This window comes from Palaemon carinicauda, chromosome 1, assembly GCF_036898095.1.
Source record: "Palaemon carinicauda isolate YSFRI2023 chromosome 1, ASM3689809v2, whole genome shotgun sequence".
NCBI classification, from domain to species: domain Eukaryota; kingdom Metazoa; phylum Arthropoda; class Malacostraca; order Decapoda; family Palaemonidae; genus Palaemon; species Palaemon carinicauda.
Window position 1 is genome coordinate 126,674,462 of NC_090725.1, and position 8,432 is coordinate 126,682,893.

At 37.3% G+C, this 8,432-nt stretch overlaps 1 long non-coding RNA gene across 1 annotated transcript; it reads left to right on the top strand.

Moving 5' to 3' along the window:
* Positions 1 to 4,881: 4,881 nt before the first annotated feature.
* Positions 4,882 to 5,892, top strand: LOC137643014 (uncharacterized). The gene is made up of 2 exons (XR_011044921.1): positions 4,882 to 5,366; positions 5,715 to 5,892. It is a non-coding gene; the product is annotated as an uncharacterized lncRNA (long non-coding RNA).
* Positions 5,893 to 8,432: the final 2,540 nt, after the last annotated feature.

Consider the following 8,432-nt stretch of genomic DNA (forward strand, 5'->3'; position numbering starts at 1 on the left):
AAGGACTTAGGTTTAAATTGGGACATTTGGTACAAGCAATTAAATCGGATTCGAAAATATTTTTGGGTATAGTCGACTAGCCGATTCTTCGACTTAATCCTAGCCAGTTGGGTTCAAAGCATTATTAACAGATCCCCTAGCGACGGCCATCTTTTGCTGTTTAAAATCTGATAGCAATCCCTGTAGATGCTTGGCTGACATAAAACAAGTTACATTCCGAATAATTACACATTCTTCGCAGTATGGTTCATTATCTTCAACATCAACATTTCCCAGAACAGTCTAATCCCATTGCTTATTCAATCTAAGCCATCCTTATCAAAATCAATGTTCTCAGCACAAACTGTCCAGAATCGTAATTGTGTTTCTTATTGTCTAGTACCAAGTTCCCCATTCATAAACAGAGAAAGGAAAAGTCAACTGTCTGCATTCAGAAAAAGCAGGCAAAAGGAGGAAGATAGATAATAATAACACTTCCATTAGTGATTGTAATGAATAAATCCAGCATGAAAATATTGTTATTTTGGCAGTCAAAGTAAAAATCCTCAAACAAACCAATCACTCAAGGCATTTGCTACCGTCTTTTATTATCTAACCAGAAAAAAAGTGTAATCTGACAAACCTTCAGTTACTCCGACAGTCTTTCTCGCTACAAACAATCATTAAAAACACACACTCTCTCTCTCTCTCTCTCTCTCTCTCTCTCTCTCTCTCTCTCTCTCTCTCTCTCTCTCTCTCTCTCTCTCTCTCTCTCTATGAAGGATTTGAAAAACCAAAATAAAACATCATTGTTTAAAATAAAACAAAAAAATAATCCTTCACAATTGGAGGACAATTGGGATAGATGAAAAGATGGGGCAGGGATGTGCTGCTCCATTCAACTTCATAAAGAGAAAGTGTATATCTTTCTTTTTTAATATGTTAGACTGAGGCTCAAATTCAGGTTTTCTGTTTAGTTAGTGGATTGTTAGATTTCTTCAACGTTGGCTTGGCTAGGTCTTTGTATCTCTTCTTAGGGGGACGACTTAGTTTTAATAGCCGTTCGTCAGGCACTTTTCCAAGCCAGTTTAGTTGGTGTTGGTGAGCATCGCTCATATGCTTGTGTCCCCTATTTGTTCCAGAATCTTTGAGTGTAGAATCCGATCTTTCCTAGTGAGGCCCATAATGTTCTGCAAACAAGAAATATATTCAAGTTGCTTGAGATTGTATTGATGTAACGTCTATTTCTCAGCACCAAACATTGCTTATGGCAACCCTCTACATAGAAAGTTCTCCTTATAGTGTTGGCAACTAGTAATCCACACTCCTCTGCATTGCGTTCTGTTTACTTCATTACAAACTTGGAAACACTAGCAGATGAAAATGCTCCAAATATGTTTACAGTCATCTGGTATTCTTGTAACTCTTACTGTAAGTCAGCATCAGGCGACCACAAGAACCGTAGTCATGTTGATGATGCAATTTTTTCTTCTCCAAACTGGGTTAACACACCAACTAGGAAATTTGCAAGATCAGGGACCTGCAGAAACCATTCATTCATAGAATATCCATTGAATTTGGCACTGCAGTTTAGTACTACTCTTATTTTATCTGGTTTTTTTTAGTGGTAGGCTCCATAGGGCCTTCCTCATTAGCAGCACCTGTTGGTAACTGTTGTGCATAGCCTTTCTTTAGCCAGTTATTGACAAATGTAACAATCTCTGCAGTATTTTTCCTTGTGCAGCATTTTCTTCTTATGTGACTCTGATCTGTGGAGGGGATGGATTTAGTTGCTGACATCCAAATAGATTTCATATTGGTTAGAGAAGAAGACAAGAAAAATGGGATGAAATGAAAAGTGATTTTGGGGAAGCATGTGTTAAACAACATAGGTTGGTAGTGATGGATTTTAAAATGAGGGGTAAAAAAAAACAAGAAGAGAAAGAGCATATCTATAATCAAGGTTTGTGACCTTGAAGGAGAAAAGTGCGAGTAATTTAGGAGACTTGTGAGCGAGAGACGACTGGTAAGGCTGAACTTAGAGATTGAACAGGGTAACAGAGTGAAAAATATCTGGTTGGGTATGGAAGAAATATGAGTAGGAGGAACAGATGAATTAGTGGGAAGAACCAGCGTATATGGAGTGTCAAAAGGAGAAAATTGGTGGTGGAACAGAGAGGTGCAAGAATCAGTTAAAATAAAATCATAGGCATTCAAGGACTGGAAAGTAAGGCAGGCACAGGGATCCGAGGAATAGTACACAGAAGAGGAAAAAGATCCTAAGAGGAAAGTAGGTAGAACTACTGGAAGAGTGGTAGAGCAATTAAATGAAAGGCTAGGAACAAAGGAAGAAGAAAAGGATATCTATAAGATTTCAAACTTGAGGAAAAGGCAAAGAAAGGATTTGGGGCAACTGGTAGTCATCAGGTATAGAGATGACAATATGTTGCATAGGAATGATAATATTAGGAGGAGATGGAAATGATATTAGGGGCAACCATTAAATGCTGAAAATGAGAAAGAAGAGCTAGGAGAAGGACAAAGAGTGGAGGGGCCAGTAATGCATATACAGAATAATCAATTGAAGCAGTCATTGAGTAAGTTAAAGAATGCCAAAACACCAGGCCCATCTGAGTCTAAAATTGATATGGTCAAGATACTGGGGAAAAATGCTGGAGGCTGGAATTATTGAGAGTGCTATGAGAAGAGAAAATAGTGAGTAAAGACTGGAAGGAGAGTCTAATCTCTAATGGCATCTATATTTAAGCAGAAAGGTGACATCATGGAATGCTGTAATTACGTGGAATTAAACTAAGAGAGCATGGTTTAAAAGGTTTAAAGATGGTACTAGATGAGAGGCTGAGAGAGATGGTGAAGATAGGGTACTAGCAGTACAGATTCATGTGGGGGAGAGGGACAGTGATGCCATCTTTATAGTAAGGCAGTTACAGGAAAATAGACTATAGGGAAATCAGAAGCTCCTCTGTGCTTCTGTAGATTTAAAGAAGGCGTATAATAGAACACTAAGAGAAGTGATGTTTTGGTGCTTGAGGAAAAGTTAAGTCTGGGGGAAAATGGTTAGGATGGAAGAGATGACATAATGACAAGGACCAAAGTAATAACAGTTGTTGGCAAAACAGAAACCTTTCAGGTTAGTGTTGGATTACACCATGGATCAACATTACGCCCGTTTTTATTTTTGTTGGTCTTGGATGTGTTAAGTGAAGGAATCAGAAATGAAAAGCTATGGTAGTTGCTATATGCAGGTGATTTGATAATTACTGCTGAATGAGGAAGAATTATAGGGAAGGGTGGTAGAGTGGCAAGAGACTTGAGAAAGGGTGGTTTGATGGGAAATGTGGATAAGATTGAAGCTATGGTGAGCAGTAAGGAAGGTAGGGACAGGATAGCTATACACGAAAGTAGAGTACTTATAAAATAGGTGGAACAGTTTAGATAGTTAGGATCTACTATAAATCAGGAGGGAGGATGTGAGGCTGAAGTTGAGAATAGGATAAAAGCAGAATAGGGAAAGTGGAGGGAGGAAGCAGGAATGGTATGTGATAAGAAAATGCCAATCAAGGTGAAAGTCAAGATCTATAGCACAGTAATAAGACCAGTGTTAATTATGGATCAGAAACTTGGGCTTTAAGACGAAAAGAGGAAGTAAAGCTTGAGAGAACAGAAACAAGAGCACTGAGGTGGATTATGGGAATATCACTTCTTGAAAGATTTGAAAATTTTGAAATAAGAAAGAAGAATGGCAGGTGTAATAAAGATTACAAAGATGATAAGAGTTTCACGACTGAGATGGAGTGGGCATGTGTTGTAGGTGGATAGTGGGGAGGGAGAGAGGAGGGCTTGGGAAGAACCTGTTATGGGGAGAATATCATGAGGGAGGCAGAGAATTAGATGGCGAGATAAGGTGAATGATAATCTGGAGAGACGAGGTTTGTTGGAAGAGCATGCTTTTGACGGAAGGCATTGGAGAGGGCGCATCAGCAACCGATCCCTTCATGTAGCGATGACGGTGGGAAGAAGATCAACTTAAGTACTGTACATAAATGGCAAGTGAATATCTAAATGACCATATGTTAAATGTTGCTGCTTCTTCGCTAAAGAAATGAATTTCAAGTTTTCCTGTGAGTACTCTCTTTCTTCTGACAAGCTTCCTTTCCCTTTTATCACTGAAGTTCATTTCGAATGGAGTTACGCATTCTTTAACTCGCTTTACTTCCCGTAATAATATCCTATTGCAACTGACTTATTTGTTATCATTAATTGTAACTTACACAGGTTCATTGATGGGTCAATGATGATTGAGCTGCGCTGATAATAATCCATTTTACTCAGCTGGTATGACTCTGATTGGTTGAAAGGCTGCAAGACAATTGCCAGCAATGAGTCCAATCTTCAGAGAGGGTTTATGCTTTGGATGTTTACTGACACCTTTCTCAGATGAGGTTTAACTGACAGAATATCCTCTCATGGATTTTGGTTATGAAGTAATTGACTTTCTTTATTTCTTCAAATTTCTTCAGCAGACTTACTGCATTGTTTCTATTGAAGTTGTACCAACCATGTGTCACACGATCGTACATAGTAACGACATTTCATTTTGTGTATATATTATGCTTGTATCTCCGCTCTCCCCTCGCACTAAAAAGAACATGAAATAACATGTCTATTTTTCTCACCGTTAACTGTTAACCGGTGCGGTGTCGGTTGAACAGGAAATTTCCTGTTGCATTGAACCTGAAATAATGTGTCTGTTTTTCTCAACGTTAACTGTTAATCGGTGCGGTGTCGGTTGAACAGGGAATTTCGTATTGCATTGAGTTTGTGTATATAAAGGAGAGTTTTCTGTAATAAAGTTACTCAGTTGGTTTCATCCTAAAAGAAATTAAATTTTAGTATATTATTAACGTCTTTCATATGTTAAGACATAAGATATGTAAATTGGTTAATTTATATTAATTACTTTTCCCTTATGTAATTACCCTTGACCCACTTTTAAATAGACCCTTTAACCTGTTACCCGTTGTTATCGGGAAAAAATGTTTACTTCGGGACTGACTTAGTTAGCCGAAGCAGTCTGGCAACGAATTGTCTCCGACTCGGAAGCCACACTCTCGTAGGAGATTTTAACCTTGTGCTTTTATCACTAGGACTTTGATGGATAAGATTTTCTCCTACTTTTAAAAGCCCTATGTACCAGCCATGATCGTGGTGTAGATTGATCCTTGGGAGTGACCTACCATGTTGAACAAAGTGCCGTGATTTGATGAAGTTCTACAACGCTCGTCCTCGTCGTGTCAAGAGGCTTGATCAAGAGCCAGAACATAACCTCTTAATATTGCCATTTGCCGCTCTGGAATTAATTACAGGTAAGGGTCAACTAGAGAGTGGGTCTCAAGTCAAGCCCTTTGTAAATTCCAGCTTAGGAAAGCTATTTCTTAAGTAAGGCCTTGCATGTCTTTAATATATATGTAATCATCTATGAGCCAAATTTAAGTGTCTTGTGTCTTGGCATATATCCAGGTTAACGTTAGCAATTGTTTATCCTTTAGGGAGTATCCAGTCAACATTATTCGATTGTTCTAGGTTAGTCAATAGCCATTTTATGTCAAATTGATTAAATGTGTAATTGACTGGTAAGCCAGGAATGATAGGCCATTTTCATAACCTTTAGTTCTGCTTGGTAATTTTAATTGATGACCTATCGAAATTTACAGGTGATTACCGAACTGAATGGAGACATTGTGTTATACCCACTACTTCGCATCTAGCTGTAATTACTTCAGGACCTCGGGCAGTTATTGAGAGCCTCTAATAGTTTATTTAAGTTGCTTATGTTTACTTAAGGGAAGTTCTCTATTTGTTAGTATATTGTTAATATACAAATTAATTATTTTATGTGTTTCCTTGGTGCCTATAGTTTTTACCAGTGTTTTTGGTGTCTCCTTGATAAGAATTTAGTTCATGGCGACCGTGACAGGACAGTTGCATGTTAGGTAATTAATTAAGAGGCTCTCAAAATTAGGTTGTACTAGTTTAGCTGTAGCTCACTCCCACGGGTTTTCTATTAACGATCTTTGTTGTTGGTGATTTTTTGTCAAGTAAGATATAATGTCAAATTTAAAATTGCTTATTACTCAGAGAAAGGTTATTCGTAAGAAAGTAACTGATGCCTTTAATAAATTGGGGTCCTATGCAAATTTTACTGCATCCCGGAAAATATCGGAAAAGTGTCTCCTGTTAAGTTACCAGAAGGGTTTGTTAGACTTGGATTCTAAAATTCAAAATTTAAAGTTTGAGGATAGCGCAGTTACAGAACTCGAATTAGAAGAGGAATGTTTGGGTTGTATTGATTATTTAGAGAAGATAGAGAGATGTTTGCCTTTACTTGAAGTTTCTCCTTCCCGTAGTGTCACGGACACAGCTCTTAGTTTATTAAAGCAGCCAACAGCGCCCCTCCCAAAATTTAGTAGCAAGGAAAATGAGGATCTCTTACAGTTTTTTGTAGAATTTGAGGCTACTACTGGTGTTTATAAATATCCCGATAGGGATTTGTTACTTTTGCTTAAACAGCAAGTTGAAGGTCGGGCTAAGGTTTTGCTGAATTCTCTTGAAGCAGATAAACAGAGTTACCAAGATGCTAAATCGCTCTTGATTAAAGCTTTTGCTTCGGAAGAAGTTAGGAAGTCTTCCACCGTAAAGAAACTAACAGAGTTGAAACTAAATCCAGGTGATGACCCATTTAATTATGTATCTAGGTTAAGGAATTTATGTGAGTCTACTAAGGTTTTACAAATGTCCTCTGATGATTTTTTGACTTATTTTGCTTGGCTAGGTTTGAATGATGAATTTAGGAAAGAGTTAGTGCAAATTACTAATAAGACTTCTCCTTCAATTACGGAGATTTTGGATAACTTTTTTGTAGCTTGCGAGAGGTATGAAAACTCGAGAAAAGTGTCAAATGTTACGCCTTCAAAGCATTCCTTATCATGCAATGGTAGTGCTGAAAATGCTGATAGTTTTGCTAGTTTGGCAGTTAAAGTGCATTCTCCTAAGAATAAAGTCCTACCTAGTTGTTCGTTATGTTCTAAGGTTCATGGTAAAGATTTTAATCATTTACTATATAAATGTACTAAATTTCCTACTCCTCAGTCTAAAGTAGATAAATTGAAGTATTTTAAAGGCTGTTTGAAATGTGCTAGTTTTTCGCATCCCACTGCTAAATGTAATTTTAGGTTTAAACAAAAGTGTTTTAAATGTTTTGGCTGGCATTTTTCTTTTCTGTGTAACAAAGATAATTCATCTGATTGTAAGAAAAGTGAAGAAGCTATAGCAAGCACAGAAACAAATAATGGGGTTACAGTGTTCTCAAATTTCGTTAGTGACTCTGTTCTTCCTACTTTCACTTTTGGCATTGTTGGACAAGAGCGCTTGTATAGGGGTATAAAAGACAGTGGGTCTCAAAGTACTTTTGTTTCACAGAAATTAGCTGATACTTATGACTTTGAAACTATCAGAAATAATGTTAATCTTACAATTCATGGTTTCAATGGTGTTAAAACTTATCGGAGCAAGGTAGTTCAGGTGCCTATTACACTAGGAAATGGTCGTTATAAGATTCCAGCCATGGTTATTCCTGAAATAAAGATTAAGTTGAATTTGCCGATGCTCGGCACGGCAGTGAAGGGTTTTCTAGATAAAGGGTTTTCATTTGCTGATGGGGGTCTTCATTCAAATATCCGGGAAGTAAAGGATATTGAATTTCTGCTTGGTTCTGATGCTGCTTATTGTATTCCAAGTAAAGACGTCCTGTTTGGAAAGGGTACTCTGTCAGTATATGTAGATTCCCCAATGGGCGTTATGTTGGTAGGCAATGTTCAAAGATTGATCGATAATATAGATTTTTTGCCATGTCATTCGATGTCTGTTAGTGCTAGTATTCCTAGTCCACCTAGTGTGGAGTCTTTAGTAAGTGTCCACACTCACTCGTTATTTGTTGCAGATTCTATCATACCTACTTTGGATGATGAGGTTCATGACCTTCACTATGATACTTTGAAAGTTAGTAGTAATTTTTCGGTTTTGAATGACAAGGGAAAGCTTATGGAGTGTAAACTACAAAAGGCAACAAATGAAATATTGGAGCTTGAATGCCCTAAATTCATTAATTATGACCAAACTATTTATGAGGAAGAGACTGTAGAACTGAATAAGCAGTTAGTTGATTATACTTTTAATAATATATCTAGAGAAGTAGATGGTAGGATTCGAGTTCCCTTACTTTGGAATGGTGAGGTATCACACTTGCTATCGAAAAATGAACATTTAGCAGAGGTAATTTTGAAGTCTAATTTTAGGAAGCTTAAAAATAATGTGGGTTATTTACATTTAATGGATCAGACTATTAAGGATCAAATAGCAGCTGGTATAATAAA